The following is a 22,306-nucleotide window of genomic DNA, read 5'->3' on the forward strand; positions in this document are numbered from 1 at the left end:
TCTCCAAGGGCTTCCTTAAGATTAGTAATCCATGTTTTCAAGTGCTCAATTCACAAAATCTTCGAGAGTGCTCCCACAGAATCTCTGCAAAGAAACCGAGAACGTTCTGGTCACAAAAGTAGCAGTTATTTTTAGCAGAGATAAAAAGCATAGGCAATATAGCGTGCAAATAATAAAGATTATGCTACAGAGGCTTACAGGACTTAAATATACTTTTAGGGTTCAGTTTTGCCTATTACTATTTTTAATTTACTAGATAATTCATACGGTAGTGTGATCTTTAAGGTCAGAATTTCCCCATTACAGATGGTGGGCGATTAACCGCATGTATATATGCTAGAACGTTTTCCTATAGATTTGTGAAGCTACATGGTAGCTACTTGTTGAAAATCAAGCTTTCATTTGGGTCTGTTTTAATAACTAAAGCTGGAACTTGACCTCAATATTAAGTATATAGGCTAAATTAAGTTATTTTCCCGGGCAGTCATCTCGGGCAGTGTTTACAGGTGCAGGATCAAGCAAATTCCAAAATAGCGATCCCTAAGCAACACATGACGTGTATATATGTTGGCAAAGGAAAATGCTTTTTGCGTGAAAAAATTGCTTCTAAAACAGGAGAAGACAACCTTCTTGTACTCAAAGTCGTACTCAAAGTCGTACACGTAGTCACCGCTAAAGCTCCCTAATATCAAATCAAATACGACAATCGCATACTGGATAAGGTAGGTATACTATATGCGAATACAGGGAATATTTTAATTGAGATCTTAGTAATATTAAAAAAATTGAAAAAAACGATCACGACACAGAACTTCAGTATACTGCCGTCCGCGATTATTCGAGGAATTTAGGTTTTCTACCTATAAGTTCCTTAGCAAAATATCGGAAATTAAATCGCGTTGTCGGCGGTCGGAATGGTTACCATGGCTATGGCCATGGTTACTACGCATTGATAATGCCATGGCTTTTTTAAAACAATAACAAACGAAAAGCCCAACCAAATACATGTCTTATGTCCGTTCCAGACGATGGGCTTTCTCGTGTATCGAGCTGTTAAAAAGCAGTAGATAATCAATACAGTGAACGGAGGGTACGTAACATTTCCTACCTTATTTTTCAGAGAAACATGACACACAATTTTGAACACGAAATTAGCATGCAAATTAAGTAAGAAATTTTTGTTTGAATGAAATATAGTTGCTATGCGTAGCATCGAAATTCCCCTCGATTGTTAGATAAAATTTCAGTTAACACTAAAAGGGTATGTACTTTGACCTATAAGACAAAAATATCAGGTTCTGTTTCCTTTACCTATAATGAGGGTTTCAGTAAATAAAATAGAGCAAGATATAACAAATCCTTGCGAATGTTATTTCGCCTACGTTCCATGATTTTCATGCATCCGGTTTATCGGAAGTCTTATATAAAGAGCATAAAGATGAGCTTAAAAAGCTCAACAGAAGAAAATGAAATGCCCATAATGTTTAGAATACAATTATTTTGAAATAAGTGGGAAGTGATGCACAACAAAATCATACAATGTTTCTAAAATCTGATAAGTAGCCAACCTCAATAGCATATTACCATCAAACTGGGTAGCACCGGGGCAGTAAAAGAAGTAAAAAACATAATTTTCTTCTTGCCTAGATATTCAACAAAATGCCGCGTTGGTTAAAACCATGTCCATGGCGATGTCCATGTTTTGTAAAAGACAACACGATTCAACCTGCACCTGTAGAGGAGGTTAATATATCGCCACAAAGAGATGAAAACCAAGGTAAAGGATCATTTGTATTTTTTTTTCCAATTAGAGAGATATGAAATATGAAAGTAGGGCTAAGGCCCGTTTCCGACGTTGAACTTTTTATGTGCCGAATGAAATGGAAACAAAGACTTTAGCTCGTTAACATTAGGTTAGGATCGAATTGGATCGAATTATAATATTTGTACAAAATCGTTTTATCCAGTTATAGTTATATTAAAAGAAATAGACAACATTTTTTCCTGTGTTTCTATATACAATTATAAAAACACTTGTGGGAGTTTGGGAGAACTCGAAATAATCATATAACTGTATAGAAACACGGAAAATGTTTTCCATTTCTTAAATATTCTCTGTGCTGAGATATGTCGTTTAGATACAGGAAGAACAAAGTTTGGGATACAAGAAGAAGGTGAAAGTGAAAGAAGACCTCCTGAGGAACACGCGACGCCTGTCCAAGAAGTGGGTTCGTCGCTCGAAACAACATAACAGAACTGTATAATTATTAATACTAACATAAAAACTACAAAATTTTATTGCATATTATATAGTGCAATTTAAAGCCTAATTCTTCACCATCCCAAACGTCACGATTGATGCTGACTTATTACAAATTTCCACATAATTTTGAGAATAATTATTTACCTCCCCTATTTATTAGATCACATTGTAAAGTATCCATAGATCTTTTCATGAAACGTTTATAAAATATAAAAAGATTTGGTAAAGCGAGCCCCAACCCTGTTTATGGATTAAATAAAATCCTAAAATGAGTAATTTTACGCACGCGTATACACAATGAATTAAACCACCCGAAGAGATGTATGTGGATAGGCTCTTGGAAGCCAACAAAGACTTTTGAAAACTGCCACAAATTAAGCGATACATGCTGATAGCGTGCTTTGTTTCAACAGAATTAAGATACGATTGCTTTAATCACGAGAATATATTAAACTGGAAACGTTGCATGCAAGGTCACATAAGTGGTCGCGTGGGCAATATTTACATCCAAGACAAAGTAAAATGCCCAGTAATAATTTATTTAAAGCAAAGCAAGAGTCGTTAAATATTTGTTAAAACTGAAGGTTTATCTCGTGCAATAAAACCTTTCACCTTTCGTGCACTACAATAACGCTTTCGAGCAATTCTGCAATATTGCATTCAATAATTGGCCAAAACACGTCTTGCCTTAACAACAATATAATATGGCACAGAGATGACGAGTTGAGGATACTATTTTACAGCCTTTACCTTCGCGCGTTGCATACCTATTTGGTTAAGGGTCTAATGCGGACGCGTGTTATCTCATGAGCCCCATCTTGTGCTTGTTATGAGTTGCACATGCAGTACTTCATGTCAATAACTTTCCTCTCTATCATATCCCCATTCATTCTCAATTTTTCGATATTTCTCTCGAAACCAATGCCAACATTTAAGTTCCGACCAATATCACAGTTTTGTGCATTAGGAACAGCAACGCAAGGAAAAACGACATAAAAATAAGCCATTAAAAATGCGAGCTTTCCGGTTGGGAACAATTCTGCATTAAAGCTGAATTTAATTTTTTTAGAACGCCTACAATTCTTAAGCGTACTTCTCGTTTGGGTGTCGTTGACAGATGTTTCTACTCATTTATCTATCCGATGTTTGAAACATAGTCTTGAAACTCCGACGAAGTTTGTGTTTTAAGCCTGAAATGTTGTTTTTGATATCTATGTCTTCAGGTTAAAATTTCAGTGGCTCTTTTAAAACTCTATATATTATTAAATTTTTATTATTCCTGTCTGTTGTGCTGTCGACGATAGCGATTTTGTTTGTTATCTTTACGCAAACTCATTCATGTTTTGATTTTTGAACAATAATATTGATCCATATTTGGTTGTTCATTGAATAATTCTTTATAATTGGATGGATCGATCAAAAACAGTTGGAGTTTTCCCGGTAATCCTTTGTCATTCAAAAGAAGTAAAAGTGAAACCCACATTATTACTTGGTTTACACTTTAAAACGAAGAGATGCTCGACTCACAACTAACAAAGACAGTTACGAAAAGTGAAACTTTCAACCTCTGGCAGGTATGGTATTCAACGCCAATCACGTTGTATAGTAACATAACAACGTAATAGCGAATTTCTATGTACAACTTTACCCTGCTTATGTTGCCATCCTTTTTAATTCCTTTTAGAACGAATCGCATCTTTTCTTCGAATTTCGCTCGACTATCCCTTTATTTTGTTGCTATTAGGTGATGAACGCTAAATATCAAAATCCTCTTTCGTGTACGATTTTTCTTTTGAGAATTTCGTGGCAGCGAAGGAGGGTTTAAGGTAGTTGAGTGCAGTTCAAGCTTGATTGCTTCATTATTTAAACCGAACTTACTTTTGTTTAGGGCCCAAGCACTCGGCATTTTATTTTACTTACTTGTGCTCGTATTGACTGCCCCGTCGTATTTCAATGTGTTTTGTGGAACCATCCTGCACTCCATAAATCATTTTCTTACTATATGGCGGATAAAGAAAAAGAAATATGAAACGATGACGAAATTCTACAGCTATTTTTCGCATTTGGATCGTAGCCAAGAAAATTAATTACAGATGGCCAGAAAGCTTCACGAAAAAGCACTAATTTACGGCTACATAAGATCACAAATGAAAACAACAGGATATATACAACTGTGACATTGAAAGTTGACGAACGAAGACAAAAAGTACACGGATGCCTTAACAAACATGGTTGAACATTTAAAATTTAGTGGCGTAAGCTACGAAAAGAGATTAATTGCGCCAATGTGGGAAGCAATTACTCGTGTTGAGAATTATTCCTGCTTGCAATAATGGTGAAGCGGGCTTGCAGTGCAAAAACAATGACCTTGATATACAATCGAAATATAAAACAGACTGGCACCCATGATAAATGTTTTTCAGTCAATATACAGTGGAAGTCTTCGGTCGGTTGCCGGTCGGTACTCGGTCGTGTTTGTTCAATGGCCAAAACCCGTCTCGCACAGTGAACTCTATATATATGAAAGGCTCGCTCTAGTACATTGCGTAATCTAAATGTGAAGCCAAACATAGCGGATCATGAAGGCTGCTTGGGTGACGAACCAGACCTCCACGCAAAACACAAATATACGGCATAAGTTACCTCTCTAGAAAGAATAACATTGCCAGGTAAGGCCGTAATGTTAGCTTTCTTATTTTTTGTCATAGTTTTATAATTCATGTTTTTAATTTCCACGCGCGTTTCGCGCATTATACGCTTCCTGGAGGTCTGGTTCGGTACCCAAGCAGCCTTCATGATCCGCCATGTTTGGCTTCACACTTTGAACGGGAGCGAGCCTTCCATATATATATATATAGAGAGAGAGAGAGTTCCTTGGTATCGCATGGTTTTAAACAGACATTTAGATGTATGCATTGGTAAGTTATAATGTGTTTTTTTTATTCTATTTTTGCATTTTTTCATATTGTCTGTAATAATACAATATTGATATTGTATACTATCGTTTTCGCCAACCCTGGCCGTTTTGTGTACTTACTTACAGCTATAATTCAAAATGCCAGCAATCGGAAGAAACAACAACCAGCATATAGCACTCTATGCCCAATTATCGATGGATATGCACACCACGATATTCCAAAACAAGCCGATCATGCAAGAATCGATTGTACAAAACCGAGTGAAACATCTAATGGCTTCTCTACCTGCACGTGATGAAGCGATGAGGGAGTTATAATATCCACTGCACCAATATGAAGCTTGGATTTCAATAATCATACATTAAAAACATTGTTTACTAGAAAACTAATATAATGATTGTAGTATTTAGTTTTCGTGCAAAAATCGTCGATAAACGTTATTTAGTAAATACATAACAGAAAGTACATGCACGTATTTAAGACATTGCAATTTGCTAAATGTTAAATGTGAAGTGTTGGGATGGATTGGAAGAGGATGAAGTTGATATTGAGGAGGTTCGCGATTTAGAAATATCGAGGATGTTGTGATTGATTACAAACGAGCAATGCAAAAGGGCAAAATATTATTATTCTATTTCTTTTCCAGCACTAAAAGCCTCCAAAAAAGTAAAATTTTTCACTAGACTGGCATCAAGAGATAAAAAAATGTTGTAACACATCCACATCTTTGGTAACAACGCCAAAGCACAATGATTGCCATGCATCTAAAAGTTATGAATCTAAATTGATCTTATGATTGCTATGAATCTAAAAGCAGATTTCAATTTCATCAAATATCCATGCATTTCAGAGTTTATTGATGCCACCAGTTCTTAACTATTATAAGGTACATGCAATTAACCAGCCATTGTAATAGAACACAAGGTAACATTAAATAGCCAATAGTCTTAAAAAGATATCATGTAAATTTTCAAATGTGGCACATGCATGGTCCCAAAAGGACATAATTTAGAATTCCTCTGCAATCAACACATACTACAAGCAGTGACGTAGCCAGAACGATAGTTGGGGGAAACTTAGCAAGAATATGAACTTGGTTTTATTAATGACTATGTAAGAGACATTTTAAAAACATCACTATGTTCTTGAGTTAAAAAAGAATATCTAGCGAAACGGTACAAATTTGATGGTCTTTTAGAAAGCACAAATATGTGGTAACCTTAATTTCCACTAAACTTGCATGAAATACTTCTTTGAAAGTACTTTTCAAACTGAAGCGGGCGTTTTAGGTTTAGAAATTTGCTCTAAGCTTAATTGACTAGTCATGTACTGAATAATTGTCAAAATTTAAAAAGTTATTACAAATACACGCGGTGTAGGTGGTACCTACAAACAGATGATTAAAGTTAGAAATATTTCAGATGGAAAAGGCAAAGCCCATTTACACGAAGTACTATAATAACTATCTGGGCAATTATCGTGGGCGCAAACCGTCCTGAGCCTGCATTATTTGCTGTTAAAATCTGAAGAGTACTTTATTTAAACTTTACTCTCTTTCCACTCATTCTGTATTTAACGATATTGCTCTAGGATAATTAATTTGTGCTCACTTTATAAGATCCAATATACATAACAGAGCACAGCATTAAGAACAGAAACGCAAAGACAAACAGCTGAAATTACCCCATCAACAAATACGATACCCCAAAGACTACACATGGATTCTAAAAATTGAGTGCGAGATATTTTGATGTTCCTGCATGATCAATGTAAAAGTGTTTTCTTGATCAAAGGAAAGATTTAGGGGGAAACACTAAAAATCAAGCTCTTATTCGAGTGGAAAATTGTCATGGAATCGTTATGAGGAGATTCAGGCCTTCTACTCACTGAGTTTAAGTGTGAGTGAGCCTTTAGAACACAGGCGTAAGACGTGAGAACAAGTGCTTTGCCGCGTTGTATAGAGCTTTCCATTATAGTTGGGCACCTGCGCATTCATTTGCAACGAGGTCTAGATAAGTGCATGATATCAACAAGCAGCTATATACTGTGTATGAACAATGTTTTGTCGGGCACCACGAACCTTGGACAAAAGTCCAAGCTAGGCTTCTCGATACAAAAACATCGACCAGACATTGACAGCAAACCTAGTTCCAGAGATTCTCTGTATATGTAGCTATATCAGTTACAAAGGAAGATATCGGGTTTGATTGGTGTTTTTCATATTTTTTGTGTAAGGATATGTGAGAAATCTTACGTTCTTATATAATGCAATGTTTTAACGTACGTTTGAATAAAGCTTTTTTCATCTGTTGATATTTGATAATATTGGAAGCGTCGCAGGCTATTCGGGTTTATTAAATATTCATAGAATCTGTCCGCATCTTCTATAATTGGGTATATTTCGCTAAAGTGATTGTGGCGGGTAACTCTACAAACAACAGCAGGTGGTTGCTGAGATTGTTCAAATCGTCCAATGAATTCGTATTATTTCGTTAAAGTTGTTGTGAAATAAATTAGCGAAAATAATTGGTCCCCAATATCGAAACTACCTACTGCATGCTGGATGATAAGTATAAGGTTTATGTCATCTTAAAAAGTTGTTAAGACTATGCCAATGTCGAGGAGCTCTTGTCAATGACAAATAAGGCGATTGATAATAACCTACTTCACAAGGACTAAGCAATACAAGTTATACAACTTTCATGGCGTGCGATGCCCGATGTTGTTAACGCTCATATTGAAATGGAATTGCATTTTTTTGGATATCCATTCCATGGCCGGTATAATTGTTCCGAATGTTGATCTATGTGTTCACTCTATATGGTTAAATACGTGGTGGAAGGCAGTAAGTAGAATCATAACCACGTCACGCATGGTAGATTCGCTATTAGACTTCAGCATTGTAAATTATACACAAAATGCGAGTCCAATTAGATATCTCAAAGGTATAGGTATCGTTGTTAATGCTACCACTCACAATCTCAATGATAATTTAGTGATACAAGAGTCAGAAAATATAAAATATCTAAACAGATTATAAGCACTGATAGAATATAGAGGTCTCTATAGAAGCCTTAAAATCGGTATCATTTAACGTCTGATTCAGCTAGCTGAAATAACATATTATATTCGGGTTGGACAGTCAAGACAAGATCATATATACTGGATAGAAATGTTACAAACGAGATTGCCTGTGAGCGATTTCAAAATCGAGGCTTTCAAAATCAGCCTGACTTTGCGAAAAAAATTGTAGCGAAAGGGATAAAGGTATTCGTTCTTGTCTGAACTCACAGAGGTATTTGTTTTATTACAAATGCACTACTTTCATGAATAATGGTATGGAAACGCTAAACAGAGATTGATGAGTACGCAATTCATTGAAACAACAAAGGCATGTCTTGCAAAATTCTGTCTTTTTCTCCCCTATATAAAGAGTCTATATAAAGCTAGCAATTTCGGATATCTGCGAAACCGACACAAACACCCAAATACACATAAAAAGTTGGGTTGTTTAATAACATTTTAGACCACGGGAGAGTATATAACGAATATGGAACGTAACAGGATGGTTAAAGCCCTCTTCAGAGAAAAAGGAACAACGATGCACAGGAAATACAAAATCTTCATTTGAAAGAATCAAAGAGACCGTCTTTGTTCCGGGTAAGTTCTTTTCTGCATTTCTTTTAAGAATGAAGGTTCATATTAATCGGGAGTTAAACGCACTTTGCATACGCTAATATTTATAAAAGCTGTATATGGTATTCAAGGAGTTTTATGACATGTCGAATATGGAATGGTTGTGTTTGAAGAGGTCCACATTCGTCTCTACGTGGTAGCTCCACAAAAAGTCTGAATGTACATTATATTAGCACAAATAAGTGGTAAAAAACGCAGTTGAACCAGAGCGACCTTCATGCATGGAGGCCAGTAATATGAAAAGTATAGTTTGGTGTTTTATATGAAGTATAAATAAAAAAATAATAAAATTATATAGAAATATATGCAAAATTGAAAATAAACATAATGCTTGTAAATTTACTTCAACGCGTAACGCGAGCATTAACTGCGAGGCTAAAGAATGGATGTTAAGACAAGGTTTCTACAATACATAAAAGTGATGTAAACCGCATGAACCAGATCGCGACTCGCCCGATCTAATCGTATACTACTTTCGGTTATATTTTAGCACTCGTCTTAATTTGAATTTATATTATCATTTAGGCCATGTAAGCGTATGAGGAAAAATGGAAAGTTAAACAAGTATGGAACCGGGGGGTCAACATCCTTTATGGAATAGGGGTGCGGAGAATGATTCCCGAAAAGACATTTCAATCAAAAACAAGAAAGATTCTATTCATTAGCGGTAAGTAGCTACTTCTTCCTTATATTTTCCGCAAGAAACGTATATTTATGGGCAATTTAACGGTAATCGCTTTATTAACTTTTCGATAGCTAGCAACAAATCAATTATGATGTATATGAAGACGAAAATCTAACTGATGAAGCCATTTAATGGCGGCCATGTTGAATGCGAAAAAAAAACCCATTTGCCCTTTGGGGTGACTTCTAAAGTTATAGATATTAATGTAAGATAAATTTTTTTGTCACAGTAATTTAAGTCCAGGCAGTTTGAACAGAAGCGAGAACTGTTTTCTCTATATTCGTCTATATCAAAATGTCTTCGAGAGCTGAAGTTCGGCGAAGGAGAAATGTCAGTGGAGCATTATCAGGTACAACTAACCAGGCATTACAACATAATCCTGGACATCTTAAGCTTTAGGAAAGAGTACAAACCTCAGCACTATACATATATAGCAGATGCATGCATATTCCTGCCTATTTTGTCTAAACAGAACAATCCGCAAATCATGATTTATTTCTTGTGACACTTCACTTGGGGATATCTACCCAGTGCACTTTGCCTCAATAGCATACAAAGTTATTGTAATCATCTGGTACCATTCACGTCTTTCAAAGAACATGGAATTCCTCAGGACATAATACATCTGCAGCCTTTTATGCTTTTTACAGTAGCCTAATCTCACATAGATCTTTCAACTGAAGGGAAAACATCAGTCCGGTTCTGGCATTGTTTCCCGAATAGTATTCTTTTCAATCGCTCTGAAATTTGCCTCTGTCCAGCATAACCTTGATTAAACCTTAGTAATTAAAAATTGGCGATTCTCTTTAATAATTCCTAGCTCCAGCCGGTTTTTTTTTGGTTCTCCAGCTTTTTTACATCAGTGTAAAAAATAATATTCGGTTGGTAGTGTTATTCAGCCGTATATATCTTATATGATTAGCAGATACTAAAAGTTTTTACCTTCGGAAACTAACTCCAGATAACCACGCGTATCTCATTGGTATCCCATTTATATCTACTTTGCTCAATTCAATCACAGTTAATCACCACACCACTCTCAGTAGAACAGATTCTACTACATGCAGCAATATACACATGCCCTTCTATAGAAGGATAAATTTACTATGTTGCAACAACAGATGGTGTAAGCTTCTAAATTAGAACTAATCTAGAAGAGCAAAATACATCTACTGTACTTTCCAGGAACCAACACTGTCGCATCTGGTACAATTGGGATACAAGAAGGCACATACCTTGAAACAGCAGGTACAACAAGTATTTTTTCTTTTTTTGATACGAGTTCAAATTATTCTTTACCATACAATAATAATACATTGGCGTCCCCCACCTTTGGAAACCTTCTTCTTCCAAAGCTCTTTTGGCTTCCCCACCATAAATAGTCATTTAACTTTTTTCCTTTAACCTATAGTTGTTTCCCCTATATCACCCTACCATTTGTAGCCCTTCAACTCTCTCTCAGGTCACTCCCCTATCCCCCAACATACACCCTGCACACACAACTAAGTTGCACATGCTTGAAAACAAACTTGCTTGTAAAACGCAAACCATTCTGCAGTTTATGAACCAGATGGTTCCACGCACCCATCCCACTTCCATCATGATCTTTCATAGCTACAGCGAGACTCACTCCCACAGATAAACTTTAATTCAACTAACTACCAATTAGTTTTTAATTACGAGAACATATCACGATATTTTTTGCAATTTTAGGAGTACCGACCGCTATGGATCAGACGTACTCTTTAAGAGTACGAAGACCAATTCAAGAAAGCGTAGCACTTTCTGAACACATGAGAGATAGCGAAAGAGATCCACTATTACTGTAAAAATAATTTACAGTTGGGATGGCGAACAAGGAATGCTTAAACAATTGAATATCAACAATCAGAATACTGAATAACCGTTGATAAATTGGTTTGAATTGATTTGTGCCAACACCAAGCTTTCGCATTGTTCGTCTAAGTGGATTCTTTAATTTAATGCTAGGCTATTTATTATTGCCAGGAAAAAATCAAGGTTAAATTTTGTGCCTTACGGGATACTTGTATAAAGATAAATTGCTTGTTATTTATAAATTCATAGTTACTTGTACTGGATTTCTATCGTCAGTGTTAATAGTTTAGAATATTATATTATGGTGCCAGTACACCAAATCTAAATATGGAATGCTTCTACATGTCCCAAACGCAGTAACGATAGCAAGACCTGCTAAATAAAGCGACATTGCGCCTCATTGTAAGATATGGACATAAAAATAATGAATAATAACGAAATTAAATTAATAAACATTTGCCGCTGCACGCATGTGGACCTACTTATACTTATAATACAACCACCAAATGTGTCGTTCTTTCCCAAAATTTCAGCGGTCAACTATATCGTCAAATTAACCGGCAAAACATAATTCCTGCTTTTGCTTTTGCCAACAAACCGAAAGTTCTCCTAGTCTGTAGACAGTGAACTCTATGTGAACTGGAACTATCGATAACTCGGTTGCGATCTTTGTCCTTTGAAACCACTTTGAAGGTGCATTGCATGGGCACGAGTCTCTTTATATTGCTTTTGTCATAACAGTCGACAAAAGCTAGAAAGCTCCTGGCCCTGGTGCCCAATTCGACTTTAAATATACGGCCAGACAACCCACCAACTAGTTCTTAGCCCCCCTCAGCGCTCTTTGCATTCTTGTGACGTCACCGGCTTGGACGTGCGGGAGAGGACCAGCACAAAATGTTTCTAATTCTGAATTCAAAATGGCGGCCAGAAAATTTTTCTCATGCAATACTGATCTCAAAATATTTGCATAAGCGACACTTTTTGAAATCTGAATACTTTGTGCTAGGCCTCTTTGCGCGGGCTGCCCTGCATAATTAAAAAGGCCTGTTACTAGGCTATGAAAGACCCGTCAGTTATCGTTCCAATCTTGATAGAGCTCACTGAACAGCCGTAGAAAAAAACAAAACGTATAGAACTTAAATTGCAATTGGGAGCTTATACATAAGCGGTTGAGTGGGCATTCTCCAAAATTTTTGCGATGGGAAATTAGTATTTCCTATCTGGGCCTATTATATTACGCCTCACAAGAATATGCTGTCTGGTTAATAAACGACAGTAACCCGTCGGATATATACGTCAACGAATTGCTGATCAACCGACCGGTACAAGTCCAGCGATAAACCCCAATACGACCAATTGCTTTTTGGCAACTTAGGAAACCTGATAACTGATTTAGGGGCGTAAATTATGAACACAATATTTTGTGCGTACAAAATCGTCATAAAATTTCTACGAGCACGTAGTGCAAATCGGTTGAAAGACGAAAAGTTTAATATGTATATATGGCAATAAAACTGAAAAAACAACTCCGATTAAATATAAGTATATATATATATATATATATATATATATATATATATATATATATATATATACATACATATATTATATATAAATATATATATTTATATATATAATATATATATATAATATATAATATATATATATATATATTCTGACGAAGGGGCTGTGCCCCGAAACGTTATATATATATATTTTTTTCTTCAAATGATGTTTAACTTTTTGATTTCAATGATTTGAAGCTTTATATATATATATATATATATATATATATATATAATATATATATATATATATATATATATATATATATATATATATATATATATATATATATATTTGGTGATGTAGGTTAGTTATATTACAAAATATCATTATCATTAAGCATATTGGCGAATCAAAAAAATTCTTCCTATCAAGTGTAAAGGCAGGCCATATATGTATTGCATCACTTTTATGTGCGAAATTTTTTAAACACAGCGGGATTGTGAGAACCTATTTATTAGACAAGCCAAATAGTTATAAATAACCATGAAAACAGATATACCATTTGAAAGAGTCACGTGTTAATAAAAGCAACGCTTATTGATTGGCCCTTTTAATAGAAGATGAATAAAAGTAGGTGTCTAAACAATTATTGATCACTTTGGCGCAGTCCGTTCCGAATACTCGCATGGTGTCCACGTATCGATTTAAGATACATATACTGCCGTGCAGGGACGTTGAAGATGGCAATTCATTTCGGGGTATTTCAGTTTGGCTACGGTATGTGGTGGAAAACAAACCGTGGTTTCGTTTTTCACATGGCGAATGCCGTTGAATCATCGACAGAGTTGGTGGATAAAGCCTATAACTTTTAAGATATGAACTTTCAAGAAGGGAAATAATTCACCTATGGCGGGTGACGAACAAAACGTGAACACATTCGAAAAATATTGTTGTATTAGATTTTTACGATGATAATCATTTCAGTGAAGATGAAGCGACCAAAGCATAGCAGCAGCATTCAATGGTACAAAATTGTTGTGTCATCGTTCGTCATGCATTTTTGCATGCTAGGAATGTATTATTGAACTTCGACAATTTCAGGTGAGCGCAAACGATCTGTCTTTTGAAAGTAAAATCAAACTTGGTCAACAGATAAGGAAATCACAATCATTATGTATTCAGTAAAGAACAGCAGTTACCTTCAACAAAATTGAACCACGCTGGAAAGCGAGATAATCAGAATTTTCTATTTGGGTAATTATATTTTGATCTAGAATGTTTACGTGGTTTAATTCATATGACGCAATTGCTCTTAACGTAGGAAAATAATCCTAAAAAACTATGGCGAATTGTATTTCGTCTTCAGATAAGATGGATAAGAAAATCTTCCTTGCGATTCCCTAATGTGGAAGGTCATTGATTATTTCAATCCGGGAAATGGGTAGGCAAATTGCAGTAGGGGCAATGTTCACATATATATGTTACGCACATTTATATAAGCCACATTGTTTGGAATTTCAAATAAACTTCTAGAAGATAACACACAATTTACAGAACCGATTTTATTTACACAACAGACTACAATTATCTTTAGATCTATCTCCCTTAGATTCATCTCCCTCTATTCCTTCAATATATTTATAAGGAATGCAACCACAGCGATTTTTCCACCACCCTTTTTGGACAATACAAATGCAATATCTTGGCGCGTACGATATATAAAGAATGCATATAAAAGGAATATTTTAAACAGCTAAAATTATATGTGGCAAATTATTTATTGATTTTTAAATCGAACCTTTGTTAATATTGTTATATATTATATAGTGCCTCCGAAGGTATGCCAGGTATCTTTAGTCATAAAGTATTATTATTGTTTTTATAGACTGAGCTCTGACGCACGTATTATTGACAATGTGAATGATTATATGATTTAAATTCCACGAACTGCGATTCTTTATAATTAATTTTTGAAAACGGGAGTTTGCAATTTTTTTATTTATTGGATTCGCTTACAATACCAAGGTAAACTCTTAGCTGTATAGCACAAGGAAAGACAATATGGCTACCGTTATTGTTACCTATACAGCACTCTTGATTTAAAACTGTGTACTGCATGCACACAATAAGACTATGCGAAAATAGTAACAAACTTTTGTTGTCCGTACTTGAACAATGAGTGCTCAATATAAAGTTTTTTTCTGTACGTTCCAGGTTCTGAACATGTCAAATTTCTGGGATAGAATTAGGTCAATAGGGAGCTTTATTCGCAGAAGAATCACACCAAGAGGAAGAAATAATAACAGAGGGAATGGCAGACTGCAACCAAATCAAGTGCTTGAAGCATATGTAGTACAAGACCATCCTGGGCCCGCAAACGGCAACGACAACGTGGAAAGGGATATAAACTCAGGAAACTCGTCAACGAATCCTCTGGGAGAGACTGGGAGCCTACGACGAAGTTTTCGAGGCTGCCTGATAACAGAAGAATCCACTGCACAATTACCTGAAAACAGAGAGATACAACAAGGAAGTTCACAAGAACCGACTGGTCAAGATCAGCTTGATTCAAGCAGTGATGCAGACGCCATATCACAAACGGGAAATAACTTCCAAGACAATAATTCCCAATCCACAGCTAACTTGGGTGGAGAAGAAGAATCAAATAATAGCTCAGATGAGTTGTCTGCGGACAATGAGCTAACGCGGGGAGTAGCGTACGACGAAGCACTCAGGGCAAACCAATCACGCAAGAATCCGCAAGAAATACAATATACGGGGACAACAACGGATAGACAGGGTATTGTAGGTTAAACTGATTGTATGGTAGCGAGATTTATTGCTTAATTTGATGTTGAACTGCATGATTGTAGCGAGTTGAAGATCTGTTCATGCTATCAAATTTTGTCCGATCTAATTCATTTATGATGCATATTATACTGTCTGTTGACATGCGAAGTTTATGGCAGCAAACCAACTACGCAGGACTGCCGTAAGAGTACGTACCATACGTTAGAAGTGAATTCAATCAGACAAAATAGGATCGCTCATCGCTCGTGTAAACAGACCTTAAAAGATGTGGCGTAAGGGATGGAAGCTAACTGATTCTTTGTTGTTCTCGAGCTCTGTAATACAATGAATCTTCATAGCTGCTTCCACCTTTCGTAATTCATGTTAGAAGGTAACAATTTTAGCTATATGCATATATAAATTTGTACATATATTCAAAATTAAGTTTTAAAAAATATGAGACCTTTATAAAATAGCTACCCTAAACAATGTAAATACTGCCTCAACTTGGATTATGTGAATATATATAAATACCTGCTACAGAAACGACAGAATGTTTCTAACTTGTTTGTCATGTCAATATAAATAATGCTAAAAATATTTTACCGTGATATTTTTAGTATCAAAAATAACTAAAAATCGCGACAGTTAGATTGCAAGAACACCTACAGAATTTGTTGTCTCAGCTGTATTTCGTTGCATATCGGATCACATATCACACTGAGAATTACAATGAATGTTATATGTTAATTATGTCTTATGGTTTGGATAATTATATTACATGACGCCCCCGCATTTTGCTGTCGTTGATATTTCGTTGAGGACAAGCTCAACATTTCAATACCAAGTAGTCTATCTGGTTTATCTTTGGCGGTTGATGTATATATACTGACTATTAAAGAAGCTACTATGACGGTTTTCTTTAATCGTTTTTATATTTATATGCGAAAACATGGCCTTCCAGAAATATCCCAGTCTTTCTGAACTGTTTTCAAACTGTATAATGCTTCTGTCTGACTTACACCCCCCATTGACTGTTTAAAATATCTAAAATTCTTCTAAACACAGGAGCATTGCAATTAATTCATTGTGCTTATAATTACCGCTTATACAATTTCGTTGACTGAAAAGCGTGGGCTTTAAGAGTTCGGCATCCATTTATGCATATGAAAACAAAGACAGCCATAATATTCTTGTAGTTCTCTGCGAACAACAATGTATAAGTTACAGGTTTGAAGGTACACAACGTGTATATTCATTGCAAAGCTTCATTTGAGTCCATTTACCCGTGCGAGAAGCGTGTGTGTTTGCGAAAACGATGTCTCATGGTTAAGACCATTTTAAAAAAGTGAAAATTATGGAACATGCAATAACGAAGATTTCCTAAACTTTGTGAAATTAGCTTAGGATTTAAACGGAGGTAAAAACAGCTTTAGTGCATACCTAACTTTTTCTTTTTAAAAACTTATTTTGGATTCTTAAAAACGTCCGCATTACAGAATTTTCTATTGATAAAACATCTATGGCGTAAACGTTTAATGACCAAAAAAATATTGGGGGTCACCGAACTCGTTTCCGATATAAGTAGGATTAAACCCCATTGGGCAGTCATTTAAAGACAGCTCTGTTGCCATAGCGACGGTTGCTATAAGCGCAAGTTGAAAAAAGATTTTAGCTCTAGCTGTGTTTTGCCTGATAGATATATCCAATTTTAGTCTTCTACTCAAACACATGAATACCTAATATCCCTGTTCAAAATTTGCATTTAACTATTTCAAAAAACTGTCACAAACGAAAAAAACACCACTACTTCACCTATCTATGAACGGAAAATGTTTTAGTTGAGGAACTGAGGAACTCTATATCAAGATATAATAACGTCTGTTATTGATCATGAATAGGTATCATATCTGTCATTGATCATGAATAGGTATCTGTCTGTTATTGATCATGAATAGGTATCATCATATCTGTTACTGATCAGAAACAATTTACGCCATAGTTTAATTCCCATCTAGGTAAAGCCTTTCCACGCCTATATACAGATATTTCCCATCCCTTTATGTGACGTATTTCGGGTAACCCCCTTAACATTCAGAAGCAGCCGACTATAATCACTTCCAACTGCGCTAATGCTTCAGTTCTTTCGATTTATGCAAATGAAGGCATAAATATTCTACCTGTCCAGCCTAACATGCAAATTGCTATCAAACCTACATCAACAAAACCAGTGGCCTAGCCAGCCTCACGATTTTGTCCCGCTATGTAACATTCGTGTTATTATAATTATTCATTTCTTTAGAAATTCGTTGTTTTCACAGTCAATAAACACCAAAATATTAGCATAGCGGGACAAATATAGTCCTGCTGGTTACGCTACTGATCAAAACAGCTCATCTCGCGCGCTTGCATATTAGCACTATCAATGCATGGCCGTTCTTAAAAGGTATGTCTTTTCTCTTTTGATAGTAAAACGTCAATATTTACTTAATTGAAGAACATGTTTAATGGCGATATCACTCATGTTTGATAATTGTGTCTAAATTATTTTAATATCTAGAGAATTTTGAAACCAAACAAAATACATTTACAATTAAAGGTCTATAGCTGATGCGTCTGTTCCAAAACAGTTCGCCTTTAAAATTAAGAAACCGAATTATCTATTTAAAATAGCTTTTTCATACTAGTGAATATAATCTAGGTGATAAATAGAAAATCCTACGGATACGGTGTATCAATTTTTTAGCCGCCAGATGATATTCAGTAATACGCATCTGTATTTGCCAGTAATATAAAATCTCATCTGAACCGTCTGAAGATTGCATATATGGAAAATAAATGCTGACTTATCATCGTGAGATGTCAGATGTCTAATGCTTATTGATAGCGTTGTTAATATTATCCAGCAGTTTATTGTCGTTTTTATAAAAGTCATTTCAAAAGGAATACATACTTGGTTCGATACATGCAATAAACCCTGTAGGGTAACCCAGCCGGACACGTTCCCAACAAACGAGCTGCAAAAATAAGAAAAACTAAACTTGCTCTGTGCACATTTTTTGCAGCTTTCAACAAAATGGGAGCCGTTTTCGATAAACTGAAAGGCACATTTCTGTGTGGTTGTGGCGCGGAACAAGAACAGCTCGAGTTGTCCCAAACACAACAACCTCCAATAGTGGTTGATGAAATGTCAGGAAGTCACAATAACACGTCTCTCATTGTGCCCATCGCTTTGTAATGATTCTGAAGAAACAAAGCTCTGAATCAAGAACATTTATTACTATTACGTAATATTTATATGCAGTAATTATATTGTGACTAGTGTAGTCTAAAAAGTAATACTAATTGAGTATATTTTGGAGTAAAGTCGTTATTGTAAAACGGCATGCGTAAATAGGGGTAAATTGTGCATGATTAAGTTAATCATAAATAAAGCTATTGTAGAATTTTGATGCTTCGATTTTGAAGTTCAAAACATTAATAATTCATATATATTTAGAAATGAATTTAACCAAGTTTGGAAGAATGAACTTTCCGTCATATAATTTAACTTAACTATGATAGTTTGAGAGTTCTATTAAATAAATAGTTTACAATCATTACGTTCATGTTATTTTTTTGTTACATAACATTGCTTGTTTTCGAGTTACACTGGCTGGAACGGATAACTGGAGTGTGAATATCTTTTCAGAACTCTGACTGTAACTTTCGGACCGACCTACATATCGATTATTTCTAAAGGTTTACCAATCATTAATTATAAATTATATACAAGGGTGCTATTTTGTACCTTATACACAGCCTTAAAGGATCTGCTAAAATGAATCACTGCTCCTACCAGATATTTAAATATAATCATCTATAATAATATAAATAGATTTAAGTAATCTATAGATTTAAGTGAAACTATAGCTATGGTAAATTTGGTTATATGCAAGTCATACATGGAGTAATCGTAACTTTGATGTCTGGACTTTTAGAGTTCAATTATTAAGAAATAGAAAACATTTGCTGTGTTTCTATACAGTCATCGAAACACGCGTGGGAGTTTGGGAGAACGAGAAACAATTACAAATTCTTACTACACTACATCGCTTGTCAATTTTGGCTGGAGAATTTCCGGCTCGTCAATTTTGGCTGGAGAATTTCCGTGTTTTTACACAGTTATAGAAACACGCTTCTCGCCCAATCAGCACGCGCGTACTGTAAATTTACATTATAATATGATTTTGCACACACCAATATTTCAATAAGCCAGGGAAAAAGTTGTTTGCCTTTACAGAATAATACATTATCATAATTGGATAGTTTATTGCATTTAAGGCATGCAATTTGCATTTTTGTCCGTTGTACTTATATAACTGAAACGTCCTAAACTATGGGAATATTGTTAAAATTTAAGGCAAATTTGGACATAGTTGCAAATCATTTATATGTTTTAAAATGCTAGATATACGAAAGATTTTAGTGGCAAATGTTCACGAGTTTGATAAATTTACTATATTTATTAAATGTTTATTTCGGTATTTGACATTAAAAATCTAATCAAGCAAGTACTAGCAATGTGATCTTGCACTCATATTTTAACCAATCAGCGCGCGGAAGGGTTGTCGAAATAGAAATCCATTCGGCAGTATTTAGTCAATTATATCTTTTTATTCTATCTACATGAAACTTGTGATTAGATTTAGATGTAAAGATAGAAAGGATCCCGCCAGAACCGGGCTGGCCCGGTCCATTTGAATGCAATTTTACAAATATAGTGAAATATGTGAAGCGAGATCCCGGCAATGCTGAGCTAGCCTGTTTCATATAAACAGGCCCTAATACATGCAGGGGCCGGTTGTATCAAGCCCGTTTAGCTTAAACGGTGGATAAGTTCAAAATAGAAAGCAAGTTTATCGTTTTATTTAACAAGCGAACTAAATGTTTTGGACTTTAATGTAGTGCATACTATTCAAGTTGACTTATTCAAGAGAGATCTAAGAGTGTTATTTAATTTTGACTTATCCACCGTTTAAGCTAAACGGGCTTGATATAACCAGCCCCCAATCGCGTACGCCTTGCTTTCTCGTGCTCACAAAAACTGGTAAGTGGTAACGAGATCAGAATCGCCCTCTCTCTTTTATTAAATGTTGGTATTCCCAGTGAGGTTTTGGCTAATTGTTTCAGTCTTTTGCTCGCAACTTTTCACTAAACGAGGAAGGCCATCTATTACTATTCAGCAGGACAGTGACACCTGTATCAATTCACCTATAAGTTTGTACAAAACAAGCAAGAAAATCTCGAGGGATTATAACTATTATTTAATTAATTAACAGGTCGACTTTGATTGGTTTATGTCAGATTCCACAGTCTCATAGTCCAAACACTGAGTAAATTTATATAATACGGCCTGCTTTAATTGCAATAAGTCGCGTATGTTCAATAAACATGCATACATCTATAATAAAAGCGATCTAGTATAAATCATATATACCATCACTATTTATTATATGGAGACAGTTCAAAAAAACTTTACCCTTCATTACAAAGATGAATATACCTTCTACGCTGGAAAAAAGGTGAAAACCAAAAGGGAACCATCTTGCATACCAGTCTTGAATAGTTAATTCTATTGGCACACAATCAGCGAAGATTAAATTTGAAAATGAAATACCGGCTGTTAAAGAAAAGAATATATAGACATTTACGACCCTTTTTGTGCTCAAAACACATTGGAAGCACTGGTCACTATGAGTCTGAACAACATGTTGGTTGAAACGGGAAAGTGTTTTGTGACTGTGACAATTGCATTGTCATGGTATTTTGGCATCAGCAAATTATCAAACCAACCTTCAGGTAAAGCTGTTATTGAAAACCTTGATTTATATGCGAAAAAAAAATGTAACCTGATCTTGCAACGAACCAATCCCCAATACTTTTTGGCGAAATATACTTCTATAACATTCATTTAGACACTAAACTACTTAAAATTAATTTTTAATATGAAGTTTGCCTTGGCTAATCTCTGTATTAGTTATTAAAGCCTGTTTACTTCTCTGAACATTCCAAATCACTTCTACACTGATGAGAAACAAAACATGGAACACTCCAAGAGAGCACGTGTTCAGGACACAATTAATGTATAATTACATACTAATGTAATAGAAGAGATATTTATAGGAATTAAAGACAAACCTTCCTTTTAATATAACATTACTTTCCAGTTATAAATTAGTCGAGTGCTGACGTCAGTGTTATATTTATATACGTTTTTCCAAGCAGCTTTCCGAGCAGAAAACGTAGATATATACTCTCAATAAACTACACGTTATTTACTGTATAATCTTAAAAATCAACCTGTAGTTTGGAATAACATTTGTGAAGCCTTTTAGTCATGTTACCCTAAAAGCCTCAATTTGATAAAATAAGCCGAACAATGTTGTAGGTAAGGCTTTGATTTCTTGTCTCATGCGAACAGAAGTCAGAATATTTGCCCACACTGTATATAAAGTATATAGTTTGAAGAATTCTTAGATAACTACACATGCTCCGAAATCCAATATGCAAATTACATAGTCATTTAAATAATTATATGCAAAAAAAAACAGTGAAACGTGGCTATAT

General features: G+C 35.1%; 4 long non-coding RNA genes across 4 annotated transcripts; all 4 read left to right on the top strand.

Annotated features, from left to right (window-relative positions):
• Positions 1-997: 997 nt before the first annotated feature.
• On the top strand, positions 998-2,422 carry LOC114522611. Its single transcript, XR_003686912.1, has 3 exons — positions 998-1,090; positions 1,648-1,777; positions 2,139-2,422. It is a non-coding gene; the product is annotated as an uncharacterized LOC114522611 (long non-coding RNA).
• Positions 2,423-3,762: 1,340 nt separating this feature from the next.
• LOC114522612 lies at positions 3,763-5,894 on the top strand. Its single transcript, XR_003686913.1, has 3 exons — positions 3,763-3,837; positions 4,152-5,181; positions 5,307-5,894. It is a non-coding gene; the product is annotated as an uncharacterized LOC114522612 (long non-coding RNA).
• Positions 5,895-7,837: 1,943 nt separating this feature from the next.
• On the top strand, positions 7,838-9,456 carry LOC114522457. The gene is made up of 3 exons (XR_003686905.1): positions 7,838-8,026; positions 8,708-8,841; positions 9,403-9,456. It is a non-coding gene; the product is annotated as an uncharacterized LOC114522457 (long non-coding RNA).
• Positions 9,457-9,483: 27 nt separating this feature from the next.
• Positions 9,484-11,597, top strand: LOC114522698. Its single transcript, XR_003686934.1, has 4 exons — positions 9,484-9,544; positions 9,792-9,911; positions 10,748-10,810; positions 11,276-11,597. It is a non-coding gene; the product is annotated as an uncharacterized LOC114522698 (long non-coding RNA).
• Positions 11,598-22,306: the final 10,709 nt, after the last annotated feature.

The sequence above is a fragment of the Dendronephthya gigantea genome, unplaced genomic scaffold, assembly GCF_004324835.1.
Source record: "Dendronephthya gigantea isolate DGI-Jeju-01 unplaced genomic scaffold, DenGig_1.0 000023F, whole genome shotgun sequence".
NCBI lineage: Eukaryota > Metazoa > Cnidaria > Anthozoa > Malacalcyonacea > Nephtheidae > Dendronephthya > Dendronephthya gigantea.